This window comes from Emydura macquarii, unplaced genomic scaffold, assembly GCF_026122565.2.
Source record: "Emydura macquarii macquarii isolate MOO-44397 ecotype Brisbane River unplaced genomic scaffold, CSIRO-AGI_Emac_v2 contig_1253, whole genome shotgun sequence".
In the NCBI taxonomy this organism is placed as follows: domain Eukaryota; kingdom Metazoa; phylum Chordata; order Testudines; family Chelidae; genus Emydura; species Emydura macquarii.
In genome coordinates this window covers 28,664,846-28,687,333 of record NW_027131390.1, presented here as the reverse complement: position 1 = coordinate 28,687,333, position 22,488 = coordinate 28,664,846, and the positions used below count along the sequence as shown (strand labels likewise).

At 39.3% G+C, this 22,488-nt stretch overlaps 1 long non-coding RNA gene across 5 annotated transcripts in view; it reads left to right on the top strand.

Annotated features, from left to right (window-relative positions):
* LOC137153990 (uncharacterized) overlaps window positions 1–22,488 on the top strand; it is a 91,063-nt gene that overhangs the window by 4,913 nt on the left and 63,662 nt on the right. For 3 of the 5 annotated variants that reach the window (XR_010920003.1, XR_010920001.1, XR_010920004.1), the window contains exon 2: window positions 4,410–4,510. This is a non-coding gene — a long non-coding RNA (uncharacterized lncRNA). Of the gene's footprint in view, window positions 1–4,409; window positions 4,511–4,888; window positions 5,407–18,571; window positions 18,858–22,488 lie in introns of those variants that run through there. The other 2 variants (XR_010920005.1, XR_010920002.1) reach the window with 2 other exon arrangements.

The following is a 22,488-nucleotide window of genomic DNA, read 5'->3' as shown; positions in this document are numbered from 1 at the left end:
CTGGTGATTAGCAAGCACCTAAGAGATCTTACTGTTACAGGTAGATGTCAAAATGCTGGCACAACACCAGGTGAAGAACTTATTGCTACTTTTCCCAGGAGGAACACAGTTCAGTCTTAATTACTGCCAGCAACAAACAATCTGTCTGGCAGGGGACCAAGATACTTACTGAGGATATGGTAACAGCGCTGGCGCACTACTCAAGCACCTAAGATTTGAACCATGGGTGTTGACCTGGCTCAGGCTTGGGCCCACCATCACCATGGGTCCCTGGGTTAGCGCAAGTTTGTGTAGATGGAAGGAGGGGGATTAGGCTGGAGCCTGAGTTTGAACCCTAAGTTTACACTGTAGTGTAGATATCTCTATGAGGCTAGGCACTTCTGTGTGAGGGTCTGGCTATATTGAATAGCTGTTGAATATTTTAAAGACCGTATGTTTCCAGCTCATTCCTTTGTATACCCCTGGTCCTATAATATTAAGTCTCTCCTTTTCTGAGGATTTGGATTCATAGATTCAAAGGTCAAGAAGAACCACTGTGGTAATCTATTCTGACCAGTTCCAAACTCTTTCATATATGTTGTGTAAGTCACCGTAAGAATGATTTTCATCTCACGCTAGTTTTATTCCTGACTCAAGCCAGGTTAAATAAAATCAGAATCAGGCCATTAACCTCTGTGCCTCAATTTCTCCATCTTTAAAGATGGGATAATTATGGTAGCTACTTCCCAGATGTGTAAGGCTTAAGGGCTGATCCTGCAAAGTGCTCTAGAGTGTTGAACACCTTGAAGCAATTAGAACTGGGAGTGCTCAATATCTAAAAGGACCGGGTCCTTATTAATTTTATTCAGAACATTGAGATCTCTGGCTAGAAGGCTCAATAGGCTCCCAAAACAATATCAATAAGATTTTTTGATCATGACACTGGCTGAGTTTGACATTTTTCATATATCAAATGAAATCTTTTGTATTATGAACTCTCCAAGGATTATGTATTGCTTTTGTTACTTTATTTAGGAGCAATTTCTTGTAAACAGCAGCAGTTTTCATCAGCTGGGACTCCTATAACATCAAATAATGTGTAATTATTTACAGAGTTATCTATGTCTACAGCAAAAGATGAGCTCTTTCTCTTAATTTGGAAAAAGTGACTGTAGAACATATGCATGCTTTTTATCTAACTCCTTACAAAAGAGTATGAGGAAATCATTCTGATTTGCAAACACCAATAACTTGGAATCGTAAATGCATTGAATAGAAGGATAATATTCCTTTAAATGCATTCATCCCTAAATATAAGCTTCTCTGTACAGATTTTTCAATGTAACTGGACAAGAGTTTTTTGCATGTGTTTAATAATTATGGAAATGTAAAAGGGACCAAAATTCCCAATGCTACATCTAGGCCAAATTTCTGTTTTCCTCCTTGTACTTTGGAAGCAGAGCTCTTAAGCTGCATGAAGCAGTGGATTTCTGCCTGAATATTATCAACACAATCTTTTGGCCCACATCCTCAGCCAGTGTAAGTCAGCACAGCTCCATTGGCTTTAATGGAATGTCATGGATTTATACCAGCTGTGCATCAGGCCCAGTGTTTTTGGAGCACTACTGCAATAAAAGTTAACATTATTTATTAATACTCAGATGCTACTCCATGTTTCAGTTAAATTCAACAGCTGAAAAAACAACAACCCAGTATCCTGTCAAAAAGTATCATATCTTCATTAATATGACTAAGTGAACCACTAAAAGAAACAGCAAAACAATGACTCCATAATTCATTACACAACATACACTTGAATTTCAGTGTGAAGTCCATTGTATTTTTAGTCAATGTAATCATTCTTTGTATAGGCATAATTTTTACAGTGGATGAAGAGTATGTATGTATATTGATGTGCACAGGCACGCTATAAGCAAAGATCCAGATAATAACTAGTCAAATTGAAGTATAGTACTATTGAAGTATCAATCCAAAACATATTTTGATCTACTTTTGGGGGGAGGGGGGGGCTGACAAAAGATATATTGAGCCAGATCCTCAGCTGGGCTAAAATGGGGTAGCAAGTCTAATGGAGCTACAAAAGCTGCTAGAAGTCTGCCCATTACATTTAAAGAATAACATATATACTGTATTTAATATGATAGTACCCCAACTTTTTCAGTTGACTATTTTTGTGGATTGTGAATTCCTAGTCTTTCTCAGAGGTAAGTGAAGCTATTAACTGGGGAGGAATAAATGACCAAAATTCAGAATATTAAAAAGGTCAAAGTAGTACAGTAAGATAATTAAAAGTATATGAGGCATTATATTTTGACATTTCATTCTTATGATCATTTCTGTTGTAAGCAAAGAACGTGGTCCATCCCTTATGAAGGACAAAGTCTTTAAAGGGAATAATAAATGACACCTTTACCCATTTTGTTATAACCTTTTCTTGTAACCTTGTGCTCCCCCTAAGGCAAATATTTCTTCATTTTATGCATTTTTATTTCTTCTTGGAAACATTGATTACACCCTGAAATTCATTCCTTGCAGTCTTTGTTATTTACCATGTTGACTGCCATTGTGTTAGAAAGACAGATGCACGGCTATTACATGGCCTATTCACTTTGGACAGTTAGCTGTTATTTAATTTACAATGGGATCATAAAAAACGATCTGGTATGGCATCTTAAATATCAATTCCCCCCTTCCCCCCACATTTAAAGCACTAGTTTCCCCCATTAGTTTCATTATGGTTTTTATCCCCTTTCTTTCTACTCCCCACTGCTAAGTATGTAGTGACATTTTAATCATGTGATGAAGAGTGAACTTAAGAAAAATAGCAGGAAACTTAGCTTTAAAATGTTGGTTTGCTAGAGTGAGCAACGCTGGCTAATTCACCTTGGGCAAAAGATACATCATTATTAAACAGTGATACAATTGCCTTAAAGTAACATATCCTAACCTAATAACCTTCCTGCCTTTGAATTGTTGGCCTTCTTGACATTTCCCCCTTAAAAACATGAATCATTACTTTCAAAATTTTCTGAGACCGATCAGAAGTTTAAAAAAAATATGAAGCAGAAAAATTCTCTTTATTCCATCACGAAAGCTACTGCACGTTATCTTTCTCTACCCACTAAATTATCACCCATTTTAGGAGACCTGTTGCTTACTCCTTCAGAATCAAATATGAACATTATTCTGGGAAATTTTAAGTGCACAGTTTTCATTTTGAAAGAGGCTCAGAAAATAGCAAGACAACAGAAGTAATAAAATGTATTAATTCACAGGTGACAAACAATCTGTTCATCTAAAAGACTGAGAGAATGGTATCATTTTGAAAAATCAATCCTGTCTAATACATACAGGAAAGCAAAGGTTCATTTGGAAAGGAAACAGGAGCTGTGATCAGCTTCAGCAAAGTTTTTGCCCTAAAGTCTGCCTGTGAGCCTTTACCATACAAAATGTACTTACCTACGTGTTTAGCATTGCAGCTATTATTCTTTGTTACTTGTATTGTGGTAAAGCCTAGTAGTCCAGTCATGCAGTATGACCCCATTGTGCTAGATGCTACATAAACAAAGAACAAACATACATTCCCTTTATTGCTGATTGAAGTCTCGTCACTTACTTTGAGGCCTATTGAGAATCTCATTAAAAAATTTATCCTGACTTCAGGTTTTCTTCTTTCATGTGGGCTTTAGCAAATAAGCAAGACAGCAATATTGGATATAATTAAAATACTACTTATTTTGACATTGAAAGCCATCTTTAAAAGAATATCTGGGTACAAATTAATAATGACCTAGATACTTATAAAGAACATTTTTCATCTTATCTGATCTTAATTTTATTCATTTCATGGACTCTTTCTATTGTGGGAAAACTGGAGTATGCAAGACGAGAATAGAGTAAAGGTCAAATTTTTCAAAATTGGCTTCTTATTTTGGGCACTTCATAGTGTATGGAAACATTATAGTGTTTCAGAAGGGGAACCCAAAATCAGGGCCACTTATGAACATTTTGACCTAAAGTATAAAGTTGGGAACCTGAAAACTGAAAGATCCAAAATCTGATGCCATTTTTGAAAATTTGGATCTATGGAAGGTGAAAAAGATGAAGTTGTACAAGGATAGCCTACAAAGTCAAAAACAAGAAAAAGGTTAAATGCTGGGTTTAAGTAGTGGGTAATGAGTTATTCAGACTAAGATGACAAGAATAATCAAATGTCATCTTTCATGTCAGGACCTGATTGGCTAGGTGCATTATGTTTTATTTTCCTCTTCCTGTGAAGTGTCAGGTACTGGCTATTACCAGAGGGATAATGCTACCTTAAGATGTACTTTTGATCTGATGTGACAGAAAATTTGATATTGCTGTGAGCTCTGGGGTTAATCAAGGCTTTGGTTTATATTTTCATCCAGGTTTCTTTTTTTCCCGGTGTTGTTTGGATATTGAGGTAAGACTGTTGTTTGGAAGGACTGGCACCAACCAGAGCTGAAAATTGGAGTTGAGATGACCTCTGGTAAGCTTTTTAGCATGTATTTATTTTATTGTTTTTATATGTCTCCTTTGTAATATTTTCACCTTACGAATAAATGTACTTGCTTAGCGAGAGCCATGTGGTAACTTGTAACTGTGGGCAATGCATTAGGTATAGCTTCTGGAGAGAAATAAAGTGCTGATGCTGGCCTATAGGCAGTCTTGTTTGCTGAGAGTATCACAGGGAAGCCAGGAAACTGTACAGCCTAGGGAAACCCCAGTCAGGAGGGAGAGAGATGCAGGTCTCTGCGCAAGGGAGATGACTGCTGAAGAGTTGGGAGCCTAGTGCAGGTGCCCTTGGTGAATCATGGAGGAGGAATACAAGTGATGTTGTCCTGAACTGTGACGTCTTCTCTCACAGTCATGCTACAGTGTTCCTCCGGTTACCTTTGGCTTCCTGCTGCCTTCTTTGCCTGTTACTGTGCTGTCTATCACTATGTCTATTCACCCTCAAGCAAGCCACCAAAAACAACACACAGTGACTGCATTTGAAGTCAGCTCTGCTTACATAGTTCAGCTCCTGACCAGGACTGCATGTGGCCTTCCTGTTGACCCTATTGTTTCAGCTATCTTACTCCAAAAAGGAGCTTATCTGTTCCTTTCTTTTATACTGAATGAAGGGTGGCTGTTCCATCTACCAGCTTCAATAAGGTTTCACCCAACCCCCCGCACAAGACTGTTATCTATTCTGAACAAGGCATTCTATGTCCCTCACTGTACTGAGTAAGTAGTTGAATGATTCCCCTACAACATTGATCTAGTTTTACACTGGTGTAACTTTGTTGATTTCTGTAAAATTAAAGTGACATAAAACTTATGCAATGAATCTGGCCCTTTTTAAATGTTTGATTATATAAAAAAAAGTGGAATTCAGATAAAGGGCAGCATAATATTTTTCAATTCTTTGTGAAAATTACAAAGCAGTGCTCTCTGATGTAGAGTTTTCTCATCGAACTTCAGTGTTAATCTCTTCTCTTTTTTTATGTTTCTTCCTCTTTGCTTAGCTGACTACACTTACATAATGAAATGGTGACTTTAAGACCCAAATGGCTTTTTCTTGTCTCTTCACTTCATATATTTTTCCCACTTTTGAATCTGTTTATATGCTGGAAGCAACTTCTTCCAGCAGAGCTGTCAACAATCTTTCTTGGGTCACAAAGTACTTTGAGTAAAGAAATACTCCAGCTGAATTTCTGTGGGCAATTACTGGATTGATTTTCCATCAATAAGCTATATACTAAAGATGGTTAAAGTTTTTAATTTTGATATTTTCCAAGAAAAATGTGACAAACTTTTCATAAATCTTTTTGAAGTTTTTTGAAGAAAGAGGGTAATCATTTTTAAAAACCTCCACAATTTTTTCTGCTATTTACTCATGGCCAGATTCTGATCCTTTTACTCCTCTTGCTTACTCCACTGTACAAATAATACCATTACCTGGGACTATCCATGTAACAAAGTACTACCCAACAGCAGTAGGCGTGGTCTGTGCTCTATGTGGATATGTTGGTAGTATCTCAGAATATCAGTAGCTGTAATCTGAGAATGGACCTTAATGGTAATTGATGTGAGAAATTCAGACTGCTGCTCCACTGAAGATGGCATTACATACCCATGGTGTTTTTTAAACAAGCAAGGACCATGTCTTGCTTGACACCTGTTCAGGGGAATAAGGAGGGAATAACCCTAACTGTCCTGCACAAGCTACCCACATTGGAGGCCACAGAGTAACCCTTATGGGGCCCCTATACCCTCTTTCCCTCTGGCGGGGTGGGTAGAGAGTGAAGAATGGATGGATCTTAACTACCCCTCCCCCATTATGCCAGTCAGTAGGACAGCAAAGACATTTTTGGAGTCCTGGGGCAAAATCTGAAACTGAAGATGCCCTTCCTCCCACCCTGAAACTGAGGCCTGGGGGAGATGTGGGGATGAATTGGAGAGTGAACCTGCTCTGCACTCATCCCTGTACCCATGTTCCATGGGCTTGACTCCCTAATTGGGGCACTGCGATCTGCTGCACAGGGTCACAGTGCCACTAAGGTTTGGCCTGGCTGCCATTCTGTCATGATGGCGCAGGGGGCAGGTGGGGCAGATGGGTCAAACGTACATGAATGGAGTTGTGACCTGGTACATAATGTTGCAGTACCACTCAATGCCTATAGCAACCAGGCCAAACCTGAGTGGTGCTGTGACCCTGTGTTCTAGATCCCAACATCTCTGACTCCAATTCCATCAGTTTGGGGGCCTTTTCATATAGGAGGCTCTGGGGCAACTGCTCTGCCAGTTAGCACAGGTGAACTAACATGGTGGGGGCAGTTATGTGCTACTGGTATAGACAAGTAATAGATAACTTCCCTCTAGAGGCAAGAAGAAGACATGGAGGGAATTGAGATGGTGCTCAAGAGTATGGCTAGACTAGAAGAAAATGTTACTTTGAAAGTTGTTAAACTATGTTAAACTAGTATATTTTTAAAATCCTAACCTCCTCTGGGAAGGTCGTATTTTAACATGTTAGCTGCTGAGGTAGGTTCCCCCTATAGTAACGAAACCAGAAACCATGTGGATTTTTCATGCTGTAAGGCTTTGTCAATAAGGCCTTACAGCACCCTATTAAGGAACCAAAGATATTGTTTACTCACAGGCCACCAGAGAATTCCAGTATTTCAGTGTCTTTATATACCTTTTCCAAGTTATCCTCAACCTGTGAAGGTTTGCAAGACATAGCTGAGAGGGTGAAGGAGATCTGGTAGCAGAAGTGTTCAAGATTTAGGAAAAAAAAAATAGTAGTTATAAAGATCAGAGAAAACTTATGAAATGCATATAATTTGAATTGTATAACCTATACATTCTTAATGATATTGTTCTATGCACTTCAATTTAATAATTTGCCATAAATTTTACAGTTCATTACAATAGAAACTAATTGGTGGACAGACAATTCAGTGACATAAATTTACTTTAGGTTTTAACAAGAAGCTTCACAGTATATTTTTGCCCATATTGAAACAGAAAGAGTATCTACCAGGAGATTTCCCTATTGCTACCAAGTACAGTCATATTTAACAGTGAGTTTGTCACATAGAACTATGTTGGTAATTCTTAGTTTCCTAAATTCAGACAAATAACAACAATGACTATGCAATTATTATTATTTATTATTTGTATTATCATAGTGTCTTGGAGTCCTACTCTATTCCTTGCTTGCTAGTGATAACAGATCCAAGGGAACACTGGTTGGGGGAAAGGGAGGATTAGAACTGTTTCAGATGAGAGTTTTGTAGAAACTTTAGATCCATTCCTGTGGATGTCTGAGTTCATGAATTCCAACCACAAGCAATTCTTACAAAATTGGTTCAGAGCCATCCATTTGGCAATGGTCTTCTAAGCTTCAGTTTGTGACTATAATCCAAAATTAGATCCTTCAGCATATGTGTAATCTAACTTCACAGAACACCATCATGGCAATTGCCATGTCAGTGACATTAAATTAAATCAAAAGGCAATGTTATCATAACTCCCATCAGGAAACTGCACTACTGGTGCATGTCATTCTTCAGGCAAAATTCCTAATGTCCATTTTTGTCAACAGTTCAGCTATAAAATCTCTCTATAGTTGCAAAGTCTCATGAGGTAGTAGTTGTATTTATATTTGTTGAATAGCGGTAGCTACTATTTGGGATTTGGATAGGTAATTAGTGCTATTCATCATATGCATGGTTGTATCATATAATCATGATGTAGCCTGCTGTGTTTTACAGAATTGCCAACACTACACATTCAAAAATAATTAATTAGACTGCCCAAACTTCACAAAAATTATTTAAAAGTGTCTCAGAATTTTAAACAATTGTGTATACTTTTTTCTTCCATCTGCTTTCTGTACCTTTACGCTGCATTTTTTTCATGTTGTCAAGCTTTCTGCTGGAACCATGAGGATTAAAAAACTACTTTTCCTTAATGAAAGCTGGGCTCAAGTAATTACTTGTCTCTAATAGCTGAGGCTTTATGAAAAACTCCAAATATTACAAGACCAGCAACAAAAGCATGACAGTTGACAACTTTGGTTATGTTTGTTTACAACCAGTGGTTGCATACATATTCTTTACCTGCTGAGATACAATGGTAAACTATAAAGCCAGGGCTCTGACCACTCCCCACCCTTCCCTACCCATTGCAATTTTCCTATATCAAACTTACATAGGTTATCGAGGATCAGGATTTAATTCTCTCCTGCTCCAACATATCTCCTATCCAAGGCTGGAGGGAGTGGGTGAAGAAGCAACCATAGTTTGTAAATGGTGTAAATGGGCTGGAAAACTGCCAGATCTCAGTACAGAATCCACCCCTAAGTCTTCAGTTCACACTTTATCCTTTAAACTTTATAACATGCATGTTCTACCAACGAAGGAGACCAAGTAGCCATTGGTGTAATTTCTACACTGCAAGGAAGGTACAGTAAATAAAGGGAATCATACTGAAATGTGTTGTTTCATTTGGTGAGGAACCCTAGATTTCAAGGAAGACAACAGCACTGATCAATTTTTTTAAAATGAAATGAAATGAAATGCTTTTGATTATTTAATCATTATCAGTTTTATTGCCATCAAATTTGTTCCCTTTAATATTAAAAGGTGACTTTAACATTCAGAAAACTAACAAATTAGTGACTGCATACTACTTGAATGTCTATTGCTGTTCAGATTCATTTAACCTTCAGTAGTATTTTCAGGTCCTTAGTCACTTTCTCAATCTCAGAGAGAGACTTTAACAGCCTTTGAATAAATTAAATAGTTACCTAATCCCTCTTTGATCATTTTATAGTAAACTGAAGTTTATTTCCAGAAAGCTCATCATTAAATGCAAAAATCTATACATTATTTAGCTTCTAGAAGCTATTTTAATGCTGATTTATTTGACAGGTCTCTTTTTATGCGGTAGTTTTAATTTAGTTTTTTCCTAAGAGCACCAAAGGTACACCCCTTTTTCTTACACATACTCAACTAAAATAAATGATGCAAGACCAGGGTTGTTAGGTCTGGCAACTTCCCCATCTCTTTTTGCTTTTTTAAAATAAAGAATGAAATGACATGTTTCTCTTTTGTGTTAGTAAATGCTCTATTTTGAAGTCTGAATGTGAAGTACAGACACATTGAATGATGCCCACTGTTGTATGTATTGTTTATTATACTAGTTGCTGTGGGAGACTATAGGAGGTGCTACCTCCATGCTTTCACTTCTTACCTAGCCATCTAGGCCCAGCTGTGAGCAATTCTTTTTAAAAACAACACTGCTCCTTTGGCCTTCTGTTAGTAAAGAGCACTATGACACAACTTCATTGCAGCCAGCAGATGCTGCTTTCTCCTCCAGCTCCATGTGTGTGTGACTGCAGAACAGAGCAGAAAGGGGGAATAAGCAACTAGCTGTCCAGCCCAGGGTGCACAAAATCAGGATGGGATACTTCTGGGAGACAGAGGTTAGGGGGATGAGATGATGGGTGCTGTGGTAAAAGGGTCACTAGGGGGATATGATGAGGGGCAGAATGTTTGGAAGCAGAGGGGACAGAACAGTTGCTGTGGCCGGTTCGGAGCGGTTGGGGAATAATGAGGTGCTATGACAGATGGGATTGATGGGGAAAGGTGAGATGCTGGGGCAGAGGTTATGGGGTTACTGGGGGCTAGGAGTGGGGTGTTCGTGGAGGACTACAGAAGGTTCTGAGGGCAGGAAGGAAAGGGTTGAATGAGCCAGTAGAAACAATAAAGAGTTGCCACGGACATTGGGGAAGTGGGAGGGGGAGATAGAGACTTAAGGGAGAAATTGAGAGAGGCAACATAAGGAAGGCTGGAAAGAGAGAGGAGAGAGAATCTTGTGAGGAGAAGTAGACCACTGTGTGGGGGTAGAGGGAGGAAGGGGGTTAAAAAATATGAACTAGACCCAAGGCAGGGGTCTATGATAGCAAGGGGAGGCCCAAGGGAAAGGGAGATAAAGAGGCCGGAGAAAGGAGAAGACCCAATGACCGACAGACCCCAGGAGAAGGGAGATGTTTTAAGGGGATATAAGAAAGGGAATGATGATATTGGTTGGAGAACAAATTTGGGGTGAGGAAATTAGTTCAGGGATGGTTGGAGTCAGAGGGGAGAGAGGGAGACATTTATTCCCATTTTGAAGTGGGACCATATATTTTAATGCAAACTTGGCAGAGGCAGACTTTAGGCCATATCCTCAGCTGGTGTAAATCTGCACAGACAGCATCTTGGAAGTCACTGAAACTAGTGCAGTTTATACCAGGTGATAATCTGTCCCTTTGTGTTTTTTCATATTCCTTTTCAGACAGTGGCTCCTGATGGGGATAGTGTGTGTATGTGGATGCTGATTGTATTTTTCATCTTTTCTTTGAAGATAGACTGGCATTACAGGTTGAAGTTGTAGGGATGTTGACAGCATTTTCACTGTTTGCAGTTTTGCATCCTGGGATGTTGGGCCGAGGGGGTTGAGAGATCTTTGGAAAGGAGTCAAAACTGGGGCTCACAATTTCTGGTTGATTTTATGTCATTCAGCAGTGAGATGCTAAATAATTTATGTGCAGAAATAAACATTAATTGGAGGGGGGAAGAGCAAGTATAGGAGAATATCTGCATCACTATATTTTTGGATCAAGCATTTGCTAGCACTCTGAGATTATATATATCACAGAATGCTCTCCTGATTCATGCTTATTCTGTAATAATTAACAAACATGGGTAGAAGTTGAATGCTTATCTGTGCACATGCTGAGCTGATGATTAATTGGTAGATAACAAAGAACACCTTGATCTTGAAGAATCTAATGCCTTCTGTCCATTGCAGCAGCCACCGAGACATACCACTTTGGAAACACACATACGTGCCAGTATTAACTTATCTTCATTGCTTGGAGCAGAGGAAAACCAGATGGTTATAAACTACAGTTCAAAGGGCCAGCAAAGCTCACACCAAAGAGCAACACCACATTATGTGGTATTATACCATACTAATATGCAGTTACAAACAGCTTCCTTCCATCCCACATACACCACTTTGTCTAGATCCAATAGAGTTTAACTGGTTCAATTCACTACTGACAAGCATGGAAAATCATGGCAATCGTGCAGTCTTCTGCAATCTGAGCAGCTCCAGACAATTTGGGATTTTCAAAGAAGCCTTGGGGAATTAGGTGCCCAAATCCCACTGGATTTCAATTGCAATTCAGCATCTAACTCTGACTTCTTTGAACATTTTAGTCCTATTAGGCCAACCTGCTGCCATTGTTTGTGCAGCCTGCAAATCTGGGCCAGGAATGGTCCTGCTGATATGGGCATGTCACTCTGCCTCCTCCATGCTAGCAACACAGGCCTTTGTCAGACACATGCCTCCATGACTTGCCTACAAAAGTACACCTCATAGACTTCAAGGCCAGAAGGGGCCATGATCATCTAGTCTGAAATTCTGTATATTGCAGGCCACAGAGCCTCACCCTTCCCCTCCTGTAATAGACCCGTAACATCTAGCTGAGTTATTGAAGTCCTCCACTCTTGATTTAAAGACTTAGTCACACAATTCTCTAGTTTAAACCAGCACATGATCTGTGACCCACGCTGCAATAGAAGGCAAAAAATCTCCAGGGTCTCTGCCAATCTGACCTGGTAGAAAATACCTTCTCAACCCCAAATATGGTGAACAATCACACCTTAAGCATGTGGGCAAGATCCACCAGCCAGATGCTTTGGAAAGAGTTATCTGTAGTAACTCAGATCCCTCCTCAACTCCAGCTGATGGAGGTATTTGGTAATAGCAGTTGCAGATGGGCCATATGCTATTGTACCTCATCCTACCATCTCCTCTATAAACTTATGAAGCTCAGTCTTGAAACAAGTTAGGTTTTTGCACCCCATTATTCCTTCACTCTTCTGATGGCTAGAAACCATCTAATTTCAGGCCTAAACTTATTGATGGGTGGTTTATATCCATTTGTTCTTGTGTCAATATTGGATTAGGGTTAGGGTATTAATATAGGTTTTAAATTAAATAATCCCTAACCTTCCCTAGTGTTTATCCCTCTGATGTATTTATAGAAAACAATCATATCTTCCTCAGCCTTCGTTCAGATACGCTAAACAAGGCAAGTTCCTTAAGTCTTCTCTGGTGCAGAGAGAGGCTACTAGGATGATCAGAAGAACAGAGAACCTACCTTACATGTTCCAGTTTGAATTCATCTTTCTTTAAATGTGGGAGACCAGAATTGCACATTGTATTCCAGATGAGATTTCACGAGTGCCTTGTACAAGGGTAATAATACTTCCCTATCTCTGCTGGAAATTCCTTGCCTGATGCATGCTAGAGTTACCTTAGCCTTTTCTTAAAGTTGCATCACATCGGCAGCTCATAGTCATCATGGAATCGACAAATACATCCATGTATTTTTCCTCCTCTGCCATTTCCCACTGATAAATCCTCAGCTTATAGCAAAAATTCTTATTTTACTTATGAAATTCTTATTCCATAATTGCATGACCTTGCACTATATTAAATTTCATCCCATTTCTATTACTCCAGTTTCAAAGTCATCCAAATCTTCTTGTGTGATATCCTGGTCCTTCTCTGTATTGGCAATCCTCAACTTTGTGTCATCCACAAATTTTATCAACAAACTCCCATTTTTTTTGTGCCAAGCTCATTAATGAAAATGTTAAATAAGATTGGTCCCAAGGCCAATCCTTGAGGAACTCTGCTAGTAACCTCCCTCCAGCTGGACAATTCATCTTTCAGAATGACTTTGACATTTTCCCTTGAACCAGTTCCTTACCCACCTTTTGATTCTCATATCTATCCTCATATATTCCAGTTTAAATAATAATTTCCTATGTGGAACTATATCAAATGCTTTACTGAAATCCATATGATTAGATCTGCTGCATTTCCTTTGTCTAGAAAATCAGTTATCTTTTCAAAGCAAGAGATAAGGTTGGTCTGGCATGATCTACCTTTTGCACAACTATGTTGCATTTTATCCCAATTACTGTTTACCTCCATGTCTTTAATTACTTTCTCTCTCAAAATTTCTTCTAAGATTTTGAGTACAATTGAAGTCAAACTAACAGTCCTGTAGTTTCCTGGGTCACTTTTTCCCCTTTCTTAAATATAGGTACTATTATTAGCAATTCTCCAGTCATAGAGTGTGACCCCAAGTTTATAGATTCATTAAAAATCCTTGTTACTGGGCTTTCAATTTCATGTGCCAGCTCCTTTAATATTCTTGAATAGAGATTATCTGGGCCCCCTGATTTAGTCCCATTAAGTTGTTTGAGTTTGACTTCCACCTTTGATGTGATATTTCTTCCTCCATAACCTTGTTCCCATTTGCCACACTGCCTCTATCCCCATTACTTTCATTACTTTCCCTCACTTTTTTCCTTCACTTTCTGATCTCCAAGACGTAGCTTGCCTTGGTGATCCATCCCATCCTTGTAGACTTTCTGCTTTCTGTTAATTACCTCAAATTACTGCCTGACTTCTTCAGAGGTTTCTGGTGCTTCTCTGAACTTTTTAAACTTCTTTACACACACAAATACAAGATGGTACAGAATATTTTTCAATACTGCTCTGTGTTTAGCTAGATTTGAGCCAAAACTTATGTTGTCCCTTATTTTTTTTAAAATGTTGACCTGCTTTTTAAAAAAGTGAGGTATGGAACTGTGCATGCAAATCCCATTTGAATGTGCAATTATTGTAAAGGTGCTCACAACAAGTAAATATATAATCAACTCCAAAATAAGTGATCGGTACAGACATTTAACCAATTTTCTTTTACAGTCATGGAGATTGTGTACTTGCATCCTAAAAGCGGTCCCATTTTAACTGATGCTAGGTATGACAAAACTCACTATAATCACATATTTCAAAGTTGCACATACAAAAATCAAAGATGACCTTGACTTATTCAGAAGGAGAACCTTTTCCAGGTAACAACCAGGCTGAGTGCCAGAAATGGGTTTCACCAAACATTTCTCCTAAAGCCAAATCAGAAACACAAAACTCAATTTTAGAGCCTGAATATTATAGAAAATAAAATAAGGCATTTTCCTACAGATCTCAGTGCCATTATTATGTTGATGCTCGGTACTATGTTTCCTTCTCTCAGAAGTTATAATATACAAAGCATTAAGACACAGCACTATGAAGACTAGTACATAATCTTACTGAAGTCAATACTTTAATTGCATACATTTTTCACAAGAGGCTAAAGTTTAAGTTCTGATTATTGTTCTTAATCTTGTGTTTAAAATATACCATTGTGTTTTGTCAGGGGCAATTTAGTTCTAAATGAGCCTATGTGCAAGTTCTTAAGAATAGCTTTTGCTTAGGATCCATTTGCTCAGTTTTTACTCATGGTGGTGAGCATTCATGTACACTGGTGTAGCTGCTTAACTGGGTAAATGATCACAAATGTGGCTAAGGACTACAGGGTCAGGGATTGACCCGTTATAATAAAATAACAACATATATTTAACATTTGTTAGTGAAATAAAGGTGCTCCTGCAGTGTTAAATTCTACTTGGCATTTCTCTGAAGGGAAGATAGGGATTGGGTGCTTCTGTGGATATTTAAATCTGAGGGATTCCAATAGCCTCTGATTTGAGTTTTGTAGCTGAATTTCTCATCTGTGCTTTGTTTTATCTCTCCCTGTTTAAATTTCTGTTGTGAAATCTTGATTCATGCAGGACATGACATCTGTGCATTTAATGTTGTAGTAAACTTTGCAGGAAGAAATTCATTATTTTTGAGCACTGAGCATTTTTGTTATGTTAGTCTACAGCAAGCTGATAATTGTTTGGAACTGATTAAGTCCCAGCTACCCCCAAAAACCTGCTGCTGATGATAGTTGTCAGCAATATCTCCAAAACAAGTACAAAGGCCTCTTTTTCTGTCAATACTGAAAATAGTTTTATTCCATGTGTATTTGAAATGAATCCATTTTCAGAACCAGTTTAGGAAAGTCCATCACTGACAAGCATTATAAGCATCAGGTCAAGTTCCTAGAATGAAATTCTGACCCTACTGAAGTCAATGGGAGTTTTGGCATTGACTGTGCTGGCACCAGGATTTCACCCCAGATTTCCAGTTTACGAGCTGTGACCTTGTCTTGTTCCATACAAATTTAAATGATAGCAGAAAACAGTAGTCTCTAGAGCATCTTCTGGCTTATAAAATTAAGTAGAGTCAGTCACAGCTTTATGGAGAGAACACCAGCATATTGTGCTGGAAATCACAAGACCAGTTTCAGGAATATTGAGAATGTTAAGACTTGGCCCACTAGCCCCTGAATAAAGTCAATATAAATTCAGGTGCTAATAAACTAATCTTGGAAAGGCAGAATATTTCTCACTGGATTAAGTTCCCAGGTCTCCCTCACAACTCTGTGAAGAGTAGCAATCCATCACTTCTAGATGAGTAAAGGCAGTGCTTTAAAGTGGACCTAATTGTACGCACATCATTTTCTAACTGCTGAGAAAGACCTGAAATTACATTTGCGAAGCACTGAATATCTATTTATATAGAATCTATCACATGCCTTTACCATTTTAAAAATAGGTTTGACTTTTACTAGTTTAGTGTGTTTTATTAGCCAGCCATCATCAATATCCACACGCCCTCACTGGTAATAAGACTTTGAAAAAGAAGCAATATATTGTCCAGGAAGCTCTAGTAATTTATTGCTCAGGAAGACAAATAAAAGGAGCACCATATCCCTGTTCCATACATTAACCTTAGGAAAATGGAGATGCTGTATTTTCTGTGTGAACAACTTGCTAAGCATTCATTTGTTTGGCAATCTGCAACAAGCTAGTGATAAGAGGTGAGGGCCCAGAATGTTCTTTGGGCCAAATACTGAGGGTCAGCCCATCGAGAAATCATGTCCTACCTTGTATTGTTCATGTCCTGACAGCCTTCACCATTGTCTGCAAGAAGATTAATATATAATTTCAGGATAATCCAATTTACAGTAATATTATGGAAAAGGCTTCTGATCAAGATGAAGAACTGCACTCTAGAACCTATGGCTGCTCTATTTTGCCTCACTGTAGTCCCTCTCTAACATCCTAATTTGTTGATGTAGGCTAGGTTCTCAAGCTGGTAAAGTCCGAGCACTCCTATTCAAAATGTTAAGAAAAGGGCCAGTAAATTAGTCTGAAAAAATATCAAAGACAGTGTCAATACAAGCATCACATACAAATTCAAAAGTAACTGCCAAGCTAAATTCATTATCAAATAGAGTGTTCAACAGAATCAGAATTATAATGGAATATTCTTTGTGATAAAACTATAAGAAGCACAGATAATCATTAACTTTATACTTACTGAGTGTGTGCCTGGACTGGGGTGACAGTTGTCCAGATTCAAATCCTGTGATTTGCCTGTGTCTTTGCCCTCAAGTCTTTCATATTTATTATCTCCTTGGATCAAAAATTAGATGTATCTAAGAGCTGGTTCACACTGACCACGTGATTGGGCGGCAGTTGACGGGAGTTAGGCAAACTACGCAGAGTAGTTTGCGTAACTGACGTCAACTGTTCAGCTTCCCTTCTGCATGCTGTTCACACTGTGCTACTTGAGGGGGTGGACTTACTCAGTTGACTTCCTGATCGATTGAGCGGGTCTCACTGACTGCTCAATTGATCCTGAAAGATCGATCTGGCGGCGGCCATTTTGCCACCATCAGTGTAAACATAGCCTACGTTAGACACAGTAAAGCAAAACTACAAAGGCTTTCTCTGTGGCTGTATTGGTAATTCTCCCTACAGTGATGCAGGAGCAGGAGTACCAACCTCAGGGCAAAGTGTTTAAAAAACAGGGCACAAACCCCAAGGCAGCTGTGAGTTCTAAACTTACATTTCACCAACCATCTGCACAAAGTGCAAACTGCTTAGGCATTTCAACATCCTTACCAGAGAGTCATAAATAGTCTTCTGGGGTACTCTAGTCTGTCTTGCCACCAATGTGAGTGTATCTCTTTTCTAGATGGCCCCTTACATCAAGAATCACAGCAGTAGTCTGGTTACTCCTAATCCCAAAAGAACAATCATTTACCTTGGGTCAATTGCACTTGAGGTCTCACAACAAAGACAAAGTTTGTAATCAATCCTATAGCAAGCTTTGCGGATTTATTAAACAGGAAAAGGAAATTAGAGCGTTACTTACGAGGTTAATGCAAACAATCACAGATACATAAATGAGTCAATCTTAAATTTCAAAAGTCAATGGTTTCTATAATCAGCCAGGTCTATTTCACCTGGAGGGCTAACCCGGGCTATGCACCTGCGGAATCTCTTGTTTATGCTTAGAAACATCTAACCCCTCCCTCAGAATCCAAGCAACACAGAGATGCTTAATTCCTTTGGTTTGGAGTTTTTATCCCCCTCCTGCAATGTCGTCAGAGATGCAAAACTCAGCTGATGGGTAGAGTCCACTTGCATGACATCTTCACAGGATGGAGAGCAGAACAATATGAGTCTTCAGTCTTTTTGTTGATGGTTTCTCAGTGAAGATACAGGGTGTTTCCACTTGTATGATACAACCAGAGCCCATCTGTTATCTATGGGTCTCCTCTTTCAAGACGGGCATAACAATTTTCTGTAGAAGAGCAGCTTTTTTACCCTAATTAATATCCCTCTTCTGTATGGTAATGCATACAGTCAGAGGCTCACAATACAACCACTCAAATATTATATTACAATATGAAACACAGATATTACAAGTAAGATTAATGCATGCAGCAACTCACAACATTCAATAGAGTCCAAACACTACACTTTCTTACAATTCTAATACCTATTCTATCAATATTAACCCACAAGTGACCCAGACAGATTCCAGATGTGCATCTGTCAGTGTTTAGCTGAGACATGGGGACCATGGCATGGCTGGCGAATGGAATGCCAATGAACATTGTTTTATGAAAATTTATGAAAATCACTAGCCCCTGCAATAAGTAGTTATGTACTCTCTTGTTTCCTTCTACAACAATTTGTAGCCAAGAAATCCACACTCATCTTCAGTAAGAGAAAAATACGGTAATGAAGAAACAGATGGAGTCCTCTTCATGAACTATAATCTCTTTTCCTTGCTAAGTGACCGATGCTGAAATGAATACTGTGCTAATGGGAACTCCTGTACTCCCAAAGATAAAATGTAAGCATCATGGAAAGGAAAGATGGGCTTGTAGTTAAAGCACTGGACTTGGCTCAGGACAACTGTACGTTGTCTACGTCACTGTAGACTTCATGTTTGACTATGGCATAGAGCCTAATCTTCAGTAACCCAACTGTAAAAATGAGAGATTTATCTCATTGAGAATCTAGTAAAAGGTAGTCTTCAGAAACACACCATAAATGGAAAACAACCCATAATTATTGTTCCAGAGTTCTAGCCGCTGATGAGAGGCTCACGTTAATGGTCTTTACTGAGGGAATGGAGCACAGAGTATTTTAATCTCCGATTACTCCATTCTTATTACCCACTACCTGCCTCACTTCCACTCCCTCCTCTCAAACCTCCCATATCCCTGGTACTAAATTTTCTGTGAACAAACAATCTTCCTCTCTGATTGCTTTTAATTCAGATGAGGGGTGGGTGGGGAATAAAGAACAAATACAAAATCTCCATGAGAGAGTTGGTAGTGTGTTGTGTTACTCTCCTTTTAATAGCCATTTTGAATTGATGCATGCAGTGTTGTAAGTATATGGTTCCCAGTACATTACAGATGAAAGGTGGGTGAGGTTTAAAAAAAAAAAGTGGATTAATTTCTGTTGGTGAGAGAGACAAGCTTTCTAGTTTAAACAGAACTTTTCTTCAGGGAAGAAGAGGAGCTGCTTGTTCTTTTTCAGGATTGCCAGAGAAGTGAAGAAGCCGAGTGGCCCAGGAAACATGGCCATGGGTTTGTGGCAGCAGAGATATTTCTTTAGTCTCCCTTAATAGGTTTTATTCTCAGGTGAGTATATTTCAGGGAATTTTTTCAGGCTTGCTCAACACTCGTTGTCAAGACCATTGAGTGGCTAAATGAGCAAGTTGTATATCATAAGCAAAGATACTCAATTCCTGATTATACCCCCAGCACAGATGGGATGTACACTTTTAGTTGGTTGAGGCTGGTGGGGATGGAGAGTTAGTTTGTTGGTTTGGAGTCTTTATATTGGTTTGGGAAACCTCATGCTACCTTTTATTGGGCATGAAGGCTTAATCTTGGTGGAAAATAGTACATTGTTTTCTCAAATTCCCCTGAAATTCTCTCTGTTCCTTTCACTGTTACACTCTTCAAATCTCCTTCTAACGTTCTCCACACTATCTTGAAACTTAATGTCTCATCCCTCCTTGTCTGTACATGTTGGCACTGATTTGTTTCGATTTTATTGCATATTAAGATCACCTAAACTTTTTCTTTGCATGCTCATCCTTTCAATATCATTTTCTTCCACCACTTTGAGAAAAGAAATGTGCCCTTTTTAATGGTGCAATGATTTGCTAAATGTCATAAAATTATTTGGGAATGTCTACTGATGTTCTTTGCATGAATTAAAGGGCACTAAGAGTCCTCAAAATGCTGATAATACATGTTTCAGCTATATAAGGCTCTTATGATAGAAAACTTGGAATACAATCAAAAATAGATTGTAGATAATACTGTTAATAAATGAAGTACAAATTTAAAAAGGGGTTACTGTGCCTGCAATAATACAGTTTGTGCGAAGTTTAGGAGTATTATAAACCTTTAACAATTTGTGACACTTTGGTAGACATGAAAAAAATTAAAACAAAACACAAAAAAAGCAGTGATGGAAGGTTTCATTTTTCTCTTTTCCTTTCTGCTATTTGAATGAACTAAGTGATACTTTTTGTTTTCTTAAGTTCTATTTCAGTTGTATCTACACTATAAAGATTACGCAGGTATAGCTACCTCTGCATAGCTGTGCCAGCATAACCCCATAGCCTACTCCAAAGGAAGGGTTTTTTTGTTGGTGTAAGAACACCACCTCCCTGAAATGAGGTACCCTTAGTATAAATGCGGCTATGTTGCTAGAAGAATACCATCATCATAGCTACATTGGTCAGGTGTATGGTTTTCACACCCCCGACCAATGTAGCTATGTTCATCTATGGCTTTGTTTACACTAGAAATTTTTGTTGTTCGTAGTTTTTTCAGTGATAAAAAAGCGCTATAATTACAACGCTCAAGCTCATCCACACAGCATTCATTTTGTCACAAAAACGCGTCCACACTTGGTGCTGTAATATCGACAGTGAAAGCAGTGAATCGTGGTCAGCTATCCCACTGTTCAACTCGGCAGCTTATCTTACTAGGAATTCTGGGATGGGGGAGAGGATTGCGGAGCAGCATGGGTGCTGGCTCAATGTCCCATGGTGCATTGCATTTCCATGCCGTCATTCATTGCATTGCTAGCAGTTACTCACCCCATTTTTTCAATGGTTGCCCACCATTTACTGCGCGCCCACCATCTCTATCTGAAAAGATGGATCCCACGCTACTCTCCACTATTGCTTTCAGCATTCTGAATACATGGCGGCAGTCACACAGTACATCACGAGCTCCAAATCGGAACAGGAATCAGAGGAGCCTGACCTGCTGAGTGACATGAAGACAAACAGCACCGCATTACTGTTGTCATTCACGAACCATCTGCATACAGTGAACCGCCGCTTCTGGGTGCGTGAGACAAGCACTGAGTGGTGGGATCACATCGTTCTGTAGGTCTGGGATGATGAGCAGTGGCTACAGAACTTTAAAATGCACAAAGCCATCTTCATGGAGCTCTGTGTGGAGCTGGCCCCTGCCCTGTGGCGCAAGGACACCAGAATAAGAGCTGCCCTCTCAATGGAGAAGCATGTGGCAATCGCTGTGTGGGAGCTGGCAACTCCAGCCTGCTACCAGTCAGTCACTAATCAGTTTGGAGTCAGCAAGTCCATTATTGGAGCTATGTTATTGCAAGTGTGCAGGGCCATTAATCACATTCTGCTGCAAAGGAGTGTGACTCTTGGCAATGTGCGTGCAATAGTGGATGGCTTCGCAGCAATGGGATTCCCTAACTATGGTTGGGCAATGGATGGCACAGATATCCCAATTTTGGCACCAGACCATCTTGCAACAGAGTACATCAATAGGAAGGGGTATTTCTCTATGGTACTCTAGGCGCTTGTGGATAGCCATGGGCATTTCACTGACATCAACGCGGGTTGGTCAGGAAAGGTGTATGATGATCATATCTTCAGGAACACTGACCTGTACTGGAAGCTACAACCAGGGATTTCTTTTCCAGATGAAAAGATTCCAATTGGGGATGTTGAGATGCCCACAGTGATCCTGCGTGACCCAGCCTACCCACTAATGCCATAGCTCATGAAGTCTTACATAGGCAAACCTGACAGCAGCAAGGAGCGCTTCAGTAACAGGCTGAGCAGGTGCTGAATGACTATTGATTGTGCATATGGCAGATTTAAGGCACACCGGAGATGCCTTTATGGCAGGCTGGACTTAAATGTGGACAATATTCCTGGGGTTATAGCTGCCTGCTGTGTACTCCATAATTTATGTAAAGCTAAGGGTGAGAAGTTTGCCCCTGTGTGGACCGCAGAGGCAGATTGCCTTGCATCTGAATATGAGCATCCAGATGCTGGGGGTATTAGAGGGGCACAACGGGGGACCATATGCATAAGGGAGTAATTGAGGGTCCATATTGACAATGAGAACCCCTCAGGTGTTTTTTTGAAACTGCGCTGTGGCATTCTGTGACCGCTATACAGCTGTACATGTGTTGGTAGTAGATGCACATATGTTCAACAAATAAAGTTTCCTTCTTGTTTTGAGAGCTTACTTTTATTATTAAACACAAAACAGCACACAACACAAACAAATCCTAGATGGGAGAAAGTAGTGGG